This window comes from Jaculus jaculus, chromosome 10, assembly GCF_020740685.1.
Source record: "Jaculus jaculus isolate mJacJac1 chromosome 10, mJacJac1.mat.Y.cur, whole genome shotgun sequence".
Lineage (NCBI taxonomy): Eukaryota > Metazoa > Chordata > Mammalia > Rodentia > Dipodidae > Jaculus > Jaculus jaculus.
In genome coordinates this window covers 74,636,576-74,650,951 of record NC_059111.1, presented here as the reverse complement: position 1 = coordinate 74,650,951, position 14,376 = coordinate 74,636,576, and the positions used below count along the sequence as shown (strand labels likewise).

General features: G+C 33.6%; 1 protein-coding gene across 11 annotated transcripts in view; it reads right to left on the bottom strand.

The window, feature by feature from the left end:
* Positions 1–14,376, bottom strand: part of Foxp2 (forkhead box P2) — a 567,416-nt gene that overhangs the window by 368,688 nt on the left and 184,352 nt on the right. For all 11 annotated transcript variants that reach the window (XM_045160021.1, XM_045160025.1, XM_045160029.1 and 8 more), the window contains exon 3: positions 10,903–10,984. The gene's annotated coding sequence lies outside the window, so the exon portion shown is untranslated. The remainder of the gene's footprint in view (positions 1–10,902; positions 10,985–14,376) is intronic.

Here is a 14,376-nt window from a genome sequence, read left to right as displayed (position 1 = left end):
AGAGAACCTTCTCTTTTCAGATGGCAGTGACCTTGGAATGACTCACACAGTATCATGGTGCTGAGAAGAAGTGACAGAGGAATGCTCAGCACTGAAATATCTTTATCACACCATCCAAGGCTCAGGGTCCATGGCAGAAGAGGTGGCAGAAAGAAAGAGCCACGGAAGGGTAGAACTCCTTACAATGTACTTCTCTAGACACAAAATGGCCTGGATATCCATGACCTCATAGTGTCTAACACTACCTACATAAGATCTTCATAATAGGAGGAAATGACATCAAAATAAGAGACTGACTGAGAGGAGGAGGGTATATGATAGAAAGTGGAGTTTTTGGAGGGGAAAATGGGAAGAGGGAGGTAATTACCATGGAATATGGTTTACAATCATAGAAGTTGTCAACAAAAAAATAATAAAAAAAGAAAAAAATGGCAGGCTTGAATCTACTGAAACTGAATCTCATGCCACAGATTATGTATGTTCCAAGGATTGCCTATCCCTTCATCTTTGCCATATTCTGATGTATAAAGAAAAATCAAAGCATATGCCCTCAAATGTTTGACATCTTCTGCAGTTTCCTTTAGATGAGCTCATCACAGTTTTGATAGGTTATAAATTCTTGACAGTTTAAGTACTGTCAAGAGCATTTAAATAGTTTTATTTTTTTTAAGGGTTGGAAAGATTGGTTAAGGCACTTTCATGCAAAGCCAAAGGACCTAAGTTGAATTCCCCAGGAACCACATAAGCCAGATGCACAAGGTGGTACATGTGTCTGAGATTTCTTTACAGTGGCTGGAAGCCCTGGAATGCCCATTCTAACTCTATCCCTCTCTGTCTCTGCCACTCTCTCACATACATACCCTCTCTCAAATAAATAAAAATAAAAATTATTTAAAAAATAGTGATCTGCAAGAAGGGAGTCGATAACTATTGTTAAATCATTAAGAAATATCACAATCTAACAATTAAAATCCAGTAAGAGTAAATTAGGGGTTAAGATATGTTAACCCCAGTCTCAAAGACTTACTTTAGCTTCTGATCACATCATTCAGGTTCTCAACTAGCACTGTGTAGTGATTAGGGACATATACGCCATTTAAATTCCTGGTGTGAGTTGACTTAGTCTTAAAGCAGAAGACCAAGAGAATTTATACAAATGCTAACACTAGATAATATGGAAAATACTCATTCTTTGATATGTTGGCCAGCCTCTGACAGAAAGCTAGGTTTTTTTCTTTTTTTTTTTTTTCTTTTCCATGAACAAGCACTCTTCCTAGTTATACTGTTCATAAGAATACTATTTTATAGAATTACAAACTTCTATAGTTAAAATATATCAGAGGTCTACTGTAGAATCATTTTGTTTAATTCATATTATGTTAGGAATCATATATCGGAGCTTAAGAGAGATAAACACATTCATTCAAGTTCACAAGCAGTTCTGTTAGTACTCACTCATGTAAATGCCAAGTAAGGTGGTGAATGCATATAATCAAAACACTGGGGAAGGAAAAAGGAGTATTCTGGGTAGTTAATCTAGCTGAATTGCTGAGTTATAGGTCCAGGGGAGACACTATCTCAAAAAACCATGGAGATCAATTCAGAAAGACACTGGATGTCTTTCTGTGGCCTCCATATGCACACACATATATATGTGTATGCATGTACAAGCATGCATACATATGCATTAATATTACACATGTAAAACATGACATATCTAATGTAACTTGCCTGGCTTTTAAATTTTTTTAACTTTCTTTTTTCTTTATTAAGTTGAAACTTTGTATGGACATATCATGTGCTGGTACATCATTCCCTTCCTCCCTGGCCCCACTCCACTGAGGGGCCTAAGTAGTGGGATGGCTGGTATTCACCATGGAGTTGTGGGTCATGGGTGGTGAGAGCAGCATTCAGTCATTGTAGGGGGGTGGGACAATGCTTCTGGACATTTCCTTCCACTCTGTAGTTCTTACCTTCATTCTGGCCCCTCTTCTGTAAAGTTACCTGAGCCTTCGTGGGTGTGTTTTAGGTCTACTTTAATGATGAACTCTCAGCAGCTCCTGGATTTCTGCTTTGGTGCAATTTGAGTATCCTCTGCATTCATCTCCATCACCTGGCACAAGTTTTTGGGCTCTTGACAGGCATTTTTGGGAAACTTTCATGAAAAAAATTCCACTGGCTAGATCTAACTTACTTTACTTTGAAATAAAGAGTGCTTAAGTTTTTAATATATAAGTTTCTAGCAATTGAATGACAATATATATCAAAGTAATATTTTTACTTTTGCTTCAAAATTGTGTGTACTTAAACTATTTGAAGAACAGAACAATTAATGACTCATATTGAACCATTTTTAGTGGCCATATTTATGGTTATGGTTACAAGTAGGGCAATTATATGACTAGTTTATACTACACTTATTCTTAAAGTTACATATAATAAAACATATTCCTAAGAATTTGCTTTAACATTACTAAAATTACAATATATTTGTTTAAAAATAGCTGTTGACCTCATGCAAAGAAAAAAAAAGGGATTTATGTTATATGGGGTTAAGAGATACTTGCCCTAATGTGTCTATCTCAGAAATAATTCCACCCTTTATTATATAATGGAAGCAGTGCTTTTCATATTTACAATGAGATTTATAAATGACCAGCTATTCAATTGCTAACATCTAAATGGTTCTTGAAAAGAGTACAGATATCAATGGTTGATAAAGCCCACCAAGGCTGAAAACTCCAATTTCTAAAGACTCTTGACCCATGAGTTCCACACTATCATTGTCTCTAGAGCTGTTAAAACTCAGAGCAGAAGCAAGGACATGCTGAATCTCTATTGTGAGGATTGTATGAGTAATGGTACAACTAGTTAATTGTATGTAGAGAAAATTATATTTGAGCCAGAGAATTAAAACTTGATTCTTATATGTGCACATTAACTAAACAAGACTTAACTGATACAAAAAAATCTTTAAATTAATAAATAAGAAATTAAAAACCTTCACCCCAAAAGTACCACTGATAATATTTTGGTGTGTAGTAGTTTTCCTATGAATGAGCCAAATCAATTTTAATGAAATCAGGTCTGACTTAGATATTATTTATTCCTTTGGTAGATGTATTAGAATTTGTTTAACCAGGTTGCCTGCTCATAGTTATGTTGGCTATTTCATTATTTGTGATAATAGTAAACACAAGGATCCATGTCTAATTGCTGATTTTATAGTACAAGAACATGAACTATAGAAGAAAGGAATATTTATGCACCAAGAGGAAAGTGGAAATGGTACTAAGAGGTCCATCACTTTTATTCTTTTCATGACAAAAGGCACAGTAACCACTTTACTATTCCTTGAAAAACCTTCTAAATTCTCGGGAGCACTCTCATCTACTTTCCCTGTAAGGGTGCTCAAGCCATTTCGCTACATATAGCAAGCATTATGCAAACACACAGTCTTAAAAGGTAAAACTTTATTTAGTGTCCAACTCTTCAAAAATTAAAATGATGGCATTAGTAAGAATATTTATTGGTAACTGACAAAAATGTCTAAATCACAAAAATATTAAGTGTAAAATACAGTCATTGCCTGAAGTTAGTCAAGATGTAAGAAGACCTCCAGGTAAAGTAAACTAACAAAATACTAAATTTATTTTTATATAAACTTAGTATAATTATTTACCATTTTCAAATTCTTTAACTTAAGAGGCATAGGGAATCCAGTTAACTATAAGGTACAGAATTATTATGATTGGCTATATTTACTTAAGATCCATCAATGAATGTGTGGATAGTCTAAGCAAAAAATGTGTAACCTAATTTTATACATTTAAGATGAGCAAAAACTAAATTTATCCTGAATTTGAAAAAAAAAATGACAAAATTTAGGCAACATTTTACTGTAACAGAATTTTAATAAATATGCAGAAAAAAAGTCTTCAAATACCAAATAAGAAACTTTCTAGCAAAATATCTTTGATTGGTGCGAGAGAGAAGACTCGGTAGATTAGAAAGCTTGTTGAACAAGCATGGAGTCTTGGGTTTAATCCCTAGCATGCATATTAATAAAGTGGGTCTATGCATACCTCTATACCTTGTATACCTGTTGTTTACCTTGCACTGAGAAAACAAAGACAGGAGGATCGCTAGGACAAACTGGACAGTGAGTCTAGCACAAAAACAGAAGAGTTTTAGCTTCACTAAGAGATTCCGCCTATAGAAAATCAGGCAGAAGGGAAATAGAGGGCACCTGACGTCCTCCTCTGGCTACATGGGACATCCTTACATATATGTGCACATATACAGTCACACATACCTTACATGTGCCACAGACACCATAAATACTACACTCATATAAATAAAGAAAAAGAAAAAAAATATTGATAATTTTTATGTGTTTCCTTTACTCAGACCCAGGGAATCAAATAGATATATTCATTGTTTTACATCTAAGACTTTCAAAATATCTTCCTTAAATATATTAGATCTTGGTGCTGGAGAGATGGCTTAGCAGTTAAGGTACTTGACTACAAAGTCAAAAAACCCAGGTTTGTTTCACCAGGACCCATATAAGCCATATGCTCAAGGTGGTCCATGTGTCTGTAGTTTGTTTGCAGTGGCTTGAGGCCCTGGCACACCCATTCTCCTCCTCTCTATCTGCTTGTATCTCTCTTTCAAATAAACAAAAACAAAAAAATGAAAAGAATTATATCTTTGTATTTTTCAAGTTGTTATGTCAATATATGTTATCATGTTAAAATGTGCTACTGACATCATTTTGTGTAATTTAGAAGACTAAGATCATTCTAACATTTTCGAAAATAATATCAGGTGTTAAAATAAGCAAAAATACATGTTTTCCTATTAATATATCTTTTAAAACTAACACATTTCCTCAAGAAAGAAAAAAAAAACCCTCCTCAACCCATTTTCTAAAGAGGTTATCTAATATGAATACAGAATCTTGATTAATAAATAGAAGACTGAAGACTAGGATCATCCTCCAATATGGGTAAGGTTCATAGCTCACCTTAATACATTGAAATGTTACAAAAACAAAAAAAAAAGTCTTCGAAAATAGGAAATCATAAAAGTTTATATTCACATTACTATAGTACAGATGACCCACGATTTTGTACAAAAATCAACAAAATTAATAAATTATGTGTAGCTTTTAATTGTATTGATAAAATATGTATTTTTGGTCAAATATTAATGGAAATATTTATCCCAGCATATACTGAACAAAAAGTTATTGCTTCAATTCTTAACCTTCTTCATGGGCTTAGACCTGACAAATTATCCCATTTGATTTCAGAGAATTCTCATATAGCAATCTATTTTATTTACTTTATCTTCAATAAAATGGTTCAGTGAACATTAGCAACTCCAAAACAGAAGTTCCAATCAGTCTTCAGGCCAAGGCGTCAATCTATATTAGGGTGATGTGAGTTTCAGCTATAGCATTGCAATAAGGACGAGCCCCAATGTGAATGTGAGTCTGGACTAAGCAAGCCACAGTGAAGACAAATCTTTCCTTGGGATCTCAAAGGTTTATCGGTTAGAATACCAGGTGCAAGTGAGTTCAGCACATAAACACCTCAATAAGGCTGACACATTGGAGGTGTCAGACTATATTTACATAAATCTATAGCATTAGTCTCCTACAGACAATAGCAAAAATTCAAACTGCCAACAACTAAAAATGAGGCTTCATCGCCCCTCCTTGGATATCATATATAGGAGAAAAAAAAAATCCCTGACACACCTAAGCTATATGGTCTCTCTCCTCTCAAATTTTCATACAATTACTAATGCAATGGTAGTTTCAATGGACCTTCCCTTATACATTTGTATGGCATTTTCAATAGTGCTGCTGGATTAGAATTTTACCACAAAACAATCAGTAAGTTTAAGCAACAACTCATTTTGCAAAATGATATCATTAAAGACTAATTCCAAGAAATGTGGGGTAGAACTGTTAGAGGCTGTGAAAATGTCTCCCAAAGCACAAACTTTGTAATAAGTGACGCTAGTTCATATTGGATATGGGCTGTAAAAAGCAGATTATTGTAATGGTGCTCTTCCCAGCAAATAAGACCATTAAAGAGGTACTTAATGTTCAGTTGAACTGAAAAGCGGGACAGTTAAAATCCATATTTTGCTATTTTGTATAATGGTATCAAAAGTTTTACTATTGCATAGTTCCAAGGCACAAATTTAAAATTATAAATGTAAACTCTATTTTTATAGGAACAAGTTCCGTTTTCATACTTTTTTTTCACATGAGACAGTATTTTTTGCCCAGATACTATCATCACATCAATAGGAATGAGATTTGGAATGATAGTTTAATGTGAAGATTTATAAAAACAATGTTGCTGCATTATGTGCTGAAATATATTCACTTTTTTTTCCCAGGAAACCAAATGTGTAACTTTTTTCTAGTGAATTCAACACTTCAAAAGATAGCACTCCAAATATCAGTGTATACACATCTAGATCCTTCTGTCAACTATATTATTTATGACTTCAAAAAGACAATGAAGAAGAACCAGAGAAAACGGGTAGAATGGATTCTACACGCCTACATGTGATAAAGGTAAGCGTGCTTCAACTACTCTAAGTGGCTCTTCCATAACAGGAGTGATCCCTGACCAACATACAATGCTACCCATTTCTGAGTGACTATATCAATAATATATGATAAATGAGAAAGACATGAAAAATGGCCTTCCTATGTTGCAAAATCAATATTACTGATGAAATCTAAACATCCCCAGTTCCATTCCAACTTGGCTCACTTTCTTATCTATCTATCTATCTATCTATCTATCTATCTATCTATCTATATCCACTTATATAGATAGATAGATAGATAGATAGATAGATAGATAGATAGATGGCTACATTTCTATTACATTTCCATGAGGAACCCTAGATTTGGTATAGAATAATTTTGCATATTCACTATATAAACAAAAAATGCTGAAACTTCCAGAAATAATTTTTGGGATGAGCTAATTAGTATCATATTAATCAATTTATGTATTCCCTTTTAATAAATTATCACCAATCTTTGCGAGGAAAAAAAAAGTTAAATCTCACAGAATTACTAGAGATAAGTCAGGTTTCACACAGTGCTTTTGGATGGATAGTTTAGGTTCAGATTTCCTTAGGAAGTTGCAATATAAAAAGGGAGATCAAGACAAACACAGAGGTAGATATAGCTCAGGTTAGAGAAAAAGAGAGCGATAGTGGAAAGTAGGAAGAAAACAACTAAAATAGATGATTTTTTCACTTATAATATCAAATCAGAAAAATCAGCATACTGCCACCTATGCCATAGTAAGGCGGTCACTGTAACTATGGGAGGAAAATAGTGATGAGAAAACTAGGAGAAAAGAAGCAGGAAGATCATCATAGAGTCTCTGTTACAGCCTACACTCTGGGACCCATGGAATCATCTACTTCCTGAATTCAGTCATTGTCAAAGTGCAAGGCATAATAAAGTATTTTTTTTATTTGTATTAACTGAAGAGAAAGAGGGATAGTGAAACATACACACACACACACACACACACACACACACACACACACACACACACACAAAGAGAATGAGTGAATATACAGGTGGGCCAGGGCCTCTTGCAAATGAACCCAGTTGCATGTGCCACTTTGTGTATCTGACTTTACATGGGTACTGGGGAACAGAACCCAGAGTAGCATCTTTAACCATTGAGAACCACAAGTTGTAATGAATTTTGAAAAGTAATTTTAAAGTTGCTCCAGCTCCTTCAGCCATATAAAAGGAGAAAATTTCTGAAGTCCTTTGAAGATGACCCTCAAACTAAATACTGGCAGGGAAACCAGTGTTCTAAAGCACAAAGCAGTCATATATATGCAGTAAATATTACTTGAGATACTAGTATATGCAAGGCTATAGACAACAAATAGCTCAGTGGCATATATCCCCTCATCTGAACTAGTAATGGTGGAAGGATGCAAATTATTGTTTAACTCAGACATCATGCAGACAAAGTCAAGATAAGTAGAGTGTGTGGAGGGAAACACAAGAAAACTATAATAAAAGATAGAGAAAGAATGTGCTTTAAAAAGATGAAGACAGAGAAAACCAAAATACTTATTGACAAAGATGAGGTCAAGTACACAGTCTTGCCCAATTCCAGCTAGCATAAAATCATGTGAAATTGAAGTTAGGTAAACCAATTTACCTAGATTGAAATAACGTATTCAGTTTATATAAGGGAAGTTATACTGCAAGCATACCTATCTGAGAATAAAATTTCACAATTAATGATAGTGTTCCTTGATTAAATATAAAAGTAATAAACATTAAAGGAATAGAGTATAAGAATTTTAAGTTTAGAATGCCCATAAGGATGCAAATTTGTATCAGCCTAAGTCCCAAATCAGACAGTCCTCGTTTTATTCTTGCCATAATACTTCCAGCTCAAGGGGTCATAATTCTATAAATGTCTAAGAATAAATGTTTCTCAGAATGTGCTTTCCCATTAAGATGGACCTCTGGCATTATTCATATGCATTATTTACACCAGTATGTGGTTAGTGTTCATTTTTAAATGTTAAAAAAAAAAACCCTGCCACTATAAGCTCATAACTAGCAAACTCTAATTAGCAAGTTCCAGTAGCAGTTTGGAGAACTAACTTCAAATGCAATTAAGGTGGCTTCTGGGAAGATCCCTTATCTTTAAAAATAGTTTCATGGTTTCATAGTCATCTTAATAATCAGGTGATTCCTAATTATTACAAATCAGAATTCTTTCTGTTTATATACAATTAAATAGCTTTTTTATGAGAACTTAAATAGTCAAAAGTTTTATAACAATGGAATATGTCAAGATAACTATAACTATAGTAAGTACACCAATATCTCCCTCCTCACAATTGGATGTTCTAAATACACCTACTGGTAACTATAAGATACAGTTAACTTTTCTAAATAATTTTAATGCTTTGATTTTTATTTTCTTCACTTACCAAACTAAAATAGGATGAAGTTAATCTTGGTTGCCAAATGATAGGATTTAGAATCACCATGGAAACAAATCTGTGGACATGCCCTATTCTAAATAAGGTAAGTGATGGTCAGGAGATTCACTCTCATGTGGGTGACAACATTCTATGAGACATGGTCCGGGACTATATCACAAGGCTAAACTAGCTGAGACCCACGTTCTATTCTTTCAGCTTTCTCACTGTGGACTGAATGTGACCAGCTGCCTCAAGCATCTGCCACCAAGCCTTCCCTACCATGATGGACTGTGGCCTTGAAATATAAGCTGAAACAAACCCTTCCTTCTTTAAGTTGTTTTATACCAGGTATTTGGTCACAGCAACAAGGAAATAATGAATACAGTTAGTAATGTGAGTCTTATTTAACATGGCACAACAAAAAAAGAATGAAATCAAAAGCTGCCCAAGTGCTTTGAAAATATTAAGATGCTCAGTAAATGAAGATACATTTAATTCATGTATATGGAAAAATAATAAGCAAAATGAAAACTAAACCATAGATAAATAGGACTTGAATACTCAGGAAATATTTGAGTACAATTAAAACACATATAAAATTAGGGAGACTCTGTCTTAAGAAAGCTTTAGGAATGGGCAAAACAATTCATTGCTGTCATGTGAACTCTGTCATATGACCAGTGTCCTGTGACCTCAAGAGAAAGAATTTCAAAAAAGCCAATGCAGCATAAGTGCCCTTTCATTTGGGGTAATGATTAAGAAAAGGAATTATTCAAAAATTCTGGAATACAGTTATTCCATACCCACATTTTTTTGTATTTCTTTGTTCATGATAATTACATCACTATATATTTGGAGAGATTATGACATATTACTTAAATAATGTCACAGTTTAGTACCAAGACCAAACAACTAATGTTATATAAACATTAGGTGTTGGGAGTATTTGTATGCTGGTATTGTGAACATTAAAAAAACAATGGGGTTTAGATGTGTGACAAGAAAAAAAAAATGAATGCTTCCCAAACATCTGGAATACTGGGCAAGAAAACATTAATAAGAAAGAGAAAAATTATTTGTTAAAAAAGAAAAAATTATAGATCTGTGAAATAGCTTAGTGGCTAACGTGTCATGCTTGTAGATCATGCTAACCCAGGTCCCAATCCCTAGGACCCATGTAAAGACAGATTGAAAAAGCATGCATGTATCTGGGGTTTGTTTGCAGTGGCAAGAGATACTGATGTACCCATATTTATCCATATTTATGTTATCTTGTGCTTTTTCTCATAAATAAATAAATATTTTCAAAGAAAGATAAAAATGTTACTGGTGATTTTTTACTTCATTGTTTTCTTAACAACTACAGGTCCTCTAGTACCTTAATATAAAATGCACTTAGAGACAACAATGAGTTGGGCATATAGCTCAGGGGGAGTCCACTTGCCTCAGTCTTAGGTCTAATCCCCAGTACTGCAAAATAATGCTAATGATAATAGTATTTATATGACAATAATAATACTGAGAAGTAAAGCTTATAAGAAGTCAGACTAATAGTAACAAAATATTCCAAGTGTTTTTCTTTCACAACTATTTCCTTTTAATCTTTTGAAACCAATTTCTTATTGTCACATTTATCTATGCCCACATTTAAAATCCGACCAAGGTTAGAAGTAGAGAGAGCAGCAAGAAGGAAATGGGAGGCTCAGTAACATAAACAGTGATAAATATCCCTAGTGATAGAGACCGGTAGGTCTCTGGAGATGACTGGAAACCAATAAATATTTGGCACAGATGCTTAACCAAAATCTGAAAAATCTAAAATAAACATTTGAAAAACAGAAGTAATCACAGGGAACAAAAGAGAGTTATTACCAAAAGAACATTTACCTTCTTCTCCCACGGGCCTTTCAGGTCAACCTTGAAATGGAGTCCTAAATGAGTCCTGCCCCAGCATCACATTGGAGTTGTCCTATCAGAAGAGATAAGTAGTTGTCACTGTTTTGAAAATTAATCTTGCATTTATATCACAATTAGGTGATGACTTCATAGAATACACAACATATTTATCCACCAATGTAGAAGGTGGTTAATGCATTCATTGCTTTATTGTTTTATAACGATTGTTGTGAATCTTGAAATACATATGAAAATACTTTACTTTTTTTTTTAATTTTAAGAACTTTAAATCTCATTGTTGAACAAAACCTAGGATATCTCAGAGAGAATAAGATTAATTTCCAGGAGTGTCAGATTTCATTTGCTCTTCTTTCATAGATATGGAAGGTTTAGTTTTTAATTACTAAATTTTATAATTTATAGGACAAAATTAGTTGTGTCTTGAGATTCTCAGCAGAAAACAAACCTGATTTCAATTGCCTCTCTAAGGCCCACTTAATAAACTTCATAGGCCTTAATATTATTGTCCAATTGATAGCAAAATCTGACTTTTTCAACACAGTGTAAGGGTTATTATTTGAATGTTTATTTTAATTTCCATTTCCCAGCCACATCTCCTACTTAAACATTCCTAGTATCTTCTGCTTTAAATCAGAAATATTTAGTCTCTTTTGCATATCTTTCTTAAGCTAAAATATGTTGTGTACTAAAGGTCCAAAATTATGTAGGATTTAGTAGCACATAGATAGTAAGAGAATTCTGACCAGCCCACAAACTAATCAATAATGAAGTCATGGAAGTTGAATAGATTCTACATCTGAGGTTGGAACAGGGAAGAATACTGTATTTGATTAGTATTATGTGACAGAGGCAGTGAAAAGGTTGAGAGGTATCATATGCCAACTTTACTGACCAGTTAGATGTGTCACTAATTTTTAAATATTATTTTCAAAGTCTTTTAACCTAAATAAACCTTTGTTCCAGTGACACTCTAGAGACATGAATGGTCAATTGAAAATTATTAAATCAGAGCCATGAACAATGCCATGGTTACTCCTTCTGGGTGTCTGTGGAATTCAAAACCCATAGGATACTACAGATCATAACCCAAAATGTTTACTTTATCTAACCATAACACTAGTTAAAGCAAAGTCATAAACACTAAGGAAGATTATACCCCTATTTTTATTTATTTATTTATTTTTATTTTTATTTATTTGAGAGCGACAGACACAGAGAGAAAGACAGACAGAGGGAGAGAAAGAGAATGGGCGTGCCAGGGCTTCCAGCCTCTGCAAACGAACTCCAGATGTGTGCACCCCCTTGTGCATCTGGCTAATGTGGGACCTGGGGAACCGAGCCTAGAACTGGGGTCCTTAGGCTTCACAGGCAAGCACTTAACCACTAAGCCATCTCTCCAGCCCTATTTTTATATTTATATTCTAGTAAGCATTGTCCATATTTCTCTTAATCCTAAAAATTTGCTGAAATGAAAGTCCCTCATCATCACTTTCCTTCTGTTAATCTTTCTTCCATAATTATTTTTTTTTCCTTTCTGCATGCCAACAAAGAAACAGAACTCTTTCTAAAATGTAGAAGTCTAAATCACTAATTTGATATTGAATTATGTCTTCCATAGTTATGTTCATGACTTATACTTTTCCCTAAGTCATTCTGTAAGTGGTAGATTTTTTTTTCTTTAACAAAACTAACAAATATATATTAAAAGCCATGCTATAAAATGGCTTATAATTTTGAATAAATTTTGAAAATTGCAAGAAGCTTAATAAACCCTACAAAACACAGTCGGATGCTGAATAACACCTGGTCTTCCACAATGATAATGATAAGAACTTACTACCTTATGATGTCATAGCTGTTTTAGAGTTGCTTTTTTTAATGCACAGTCTATGATGTTGGCACATGGGGAAATGATGAATACATATATATCACTAAGTAATACATGGCTGAATTAAAAATTAATGCAAAATCAGGCATTAGCCCAAGCAAATAGAGTTCAGAAACACATGCTTATATGTAAAAATGCTTTTCATATTATAAATGAAAGATCAAAAACTTAAAAAAATGGTGACTTACTATATGAGAGTGAAAAGGTGATCTATTTTCATCATTTAAAATTAATATCAAAAATTAATATCAAGCACTATCAATAAGTATATCATCCATAAATGTCAACAGAAACTTACTGATCTGGACTTGGACTCAGTGGTTATGAAAGTCTAATTGTTTATTGTTATGATTCCTACATGCTACTTGATGCTGCCTCATGAAAGTAATTCTCAATAAAAGAAATAAATGAAGAGCCAAGAAAAAGTTGACTTTAAATTAAATTGTGTATTTCTACTTATATGTACATATCTTACTAAAATAGGTTGTATTATATTGACAATGAAAAACCCACTAAAATATAAAAATTAAATGTCACATTTGTAAAGCCTGGAAAAGAGTATGATAGTTCCACAAAAGACTGAAATAAGAATGATCATAGGGGCTGGAGACATGGCTTAGCGGTTAAGCGCTCGCCTGTGAAGCCTAAGGACCCCGGTTCGAGGCTCGGTTCCCCAGGACCCACGTTAGCCAGATGCACAAGGGGGTGCACGCGTCTGGAGTTCGTTTGCAGAGGCTGGAAGCCCTGGCACACCCATTCTCTCTCTCTCCCTCTATCTGTCTTTCTCTCTGTGTCTGTCGCTCTCAAATAAATAAAAAATTAAAAAAAAAAAACTTAAAAAAAAAAAGAATGATCATAGGATTGAGCAATCCAAAAGAAGGTGATCTGGTACATGAAAAATACATATATATTCTCATATTCATCTCAGCATTATACACAACACCCAAGTTATGAAATCAATACCACCAGTAGATGATAGTATAAAGAAAGCATTGTACATACACACAGTAACTACAATACTGCATTAAGTAATAAAGGTTTGTCATTTGTGACATGGAAATAATGGGAAAACATTGTAATAAACTGAGTAAGACAGGCAGAGAATGATCAATAATGATGACATGTGTAAAATTCAAATAATTGATTGCATATAAGCAGCAAGAAAGGTGATTATCAAAAGTTGAAGGGAAGAAGTAAGGATGAAGAGAGGGGAGATATTGATGAAAGGTTACAAAGTAAAATGAGACTACAAGAATATGCTGTAGAAACCATTGTTTTGACTGGTGACCATATTTAATAACATATTGAACATTTCAAAATTGTGAAAGGAAAAGATCTTTAATGATCTCACCACAAAATAAAGGATTTAGAATTTCACGGTTATGTTAATTAGCTTGAATGACTTTACAAAGAATGTCTAGATCAAAATATTACATTCAAGCCTAGTCACAATAGTGACAAACAATTGTCAATTGAAAATAAAAATGTGTCGTACATAACTGATCAAAATAAACATAATGATCAGTCTGAGAATGAATTTCTGCTTATGAATTTGA